The sequence below is a fragment of the Galeopterus variegatus genome, unplaced genomic scaffold (assembly GCF_000696425.1).
Source record: "Galeopterus variegatus unplaced genomic scaffold, G_variegatus-3.0.2 Scaffold4154, whole genome shotgun sequence".
Lineage (NCBI taxonomy): Eukaryota > Metazoa > Chordata > Mammalia > Dermoptera > Cynocephalidae > Galeopterus > Galeopterus variegatus.
In genome coordinates, this window is record NW_007730265.1 from 134953 (window position 1) to 136561 (window position 1609).

Sequence of the window (1609 nt, forward strand, 5' to 3'; positions counted from 1 at the left end):
GTGCATTCTGGTGGCCAATTCCAGGGCAAGAGAAAAAGTCAGTGCCTGTTATGCACCTTTCAAGCCAAGCCTTGCCTGTGCTGAAGCTGAGCACTTGCTCTTTTTAATGTCAGTGCAGGACTGCACACATAGCACCACTGGTTGGTTCCAGGCTTTGGATGATGTTCCAGTTGCTGAAGCCTGATTCTAACCTTAAATCTATTACTCTCTCTCTCAGCCCCACATCACCCACCAATTTGATAATCCAGACTTCTGTGCCATTACTTAAGCCTTTGATGAGATTATCAAAGAGGACAGGACCAGATAGAGGACCTTTAATTCAGGGTGACATTTATTCCAGCAGCATGTTCTTGGTGAACTGTTGCTGGCTCCAGCTACTCACCACTTCCTTTCTCTGTGCTCTAAAATTGTCTGTTCAATCAAAGCTGGCAGGTGGCTGGGCTCCAGTCACATCAGCTCAGCTCTCTAGTCCCCAGGATGTCAGTAACCTGGGCTGGGGATTTGAACTTGCTGAAAATAGCAGGTGCTTCCTCACCAGCTCAGCCTTCAGCGCCTTCCCCCACCAACCACCATCACCTTCTCTGGGCATCCACCACCACTACTACCACCTTCTCCAGGCTTCTTCTGCCCAGCCCACCCCATCCCCAGCTCCTGAGGGGAACGTGGCCCTTCTAGTGCCCTTCCCGGCTCAGGCTCAGATCCTCTCTGAGGCAACTGGTTTGTCCTTGAGGGGAGGGAGCAGGAGGGTCGTTCTTAGAGCACTCAGGATGGCCTCCAAGGGTTGAGATCTGCCACAGAAAGCTTGATGGCCAGGGCCCTTAGGTCAGCCACGGCTGGGGTGGGTGGAGCAAAGAATATTTAAGAAGCATGTGCCAGGAGCTGGGTGCAGTGTGACTGAATCCTCCTAACACTGCTGTGGAAGTAGGCACAAGGATCTCCTTCAAGAGTTGAGGAAACTGGGGCTCAGGGAGGTCCCCTTACTTGCCCCACGTTCATCCGACCAGTAAGTGGCAGAACAAGGTTTCAAACCCAAGGAGGTGAGGCTCCACCTTCCACACCAGCCACCGCCCTTCTGGACTTGGTGCCACGCTGTCTTCTTACTTTCCCAGGTTTACCCCTCACCCCCACACCTGGGAAATTGGGGACCTGGACACTGTTTCAGCGGCCTCTGGAAGACAAGGTAAGCCTGAGCCCAGCTCTTCCTGACCCCCTGCCCTTGGAGGGAGTAACAGGTTAGTGAGGTGACATCAGGCTGCAGGAAAACCACTCCAGCCTTCCTGAGACCCGAGTGATTTGGGATTATTTTTTTCCAGACCTGGCACCACAGCCATGATAGGAGTCTGCTGCCCCTCCACCCCCTCCAGCCCCGTCACCGTGAACAGATGGGCAGACCCCTCTCTCGGGTCTAAGTAGGGCACTGCTGAGGTTGCTGGGAGGCAGGGAGGGAGGCCAGTCAGTGGGGGTTAGGGTGCGGTTGGAGAGTGCAGGGCAGGGGCAAGAGCAGACTAGCTCCACCCCCCACCCCCCACCCCCACCTGGGTGAAATTGAAGGGTCAGCTCTCTGCCAGCGGTGGGAGCACTCAAGCAGAGCCTGGACAAGCGTTTCAAA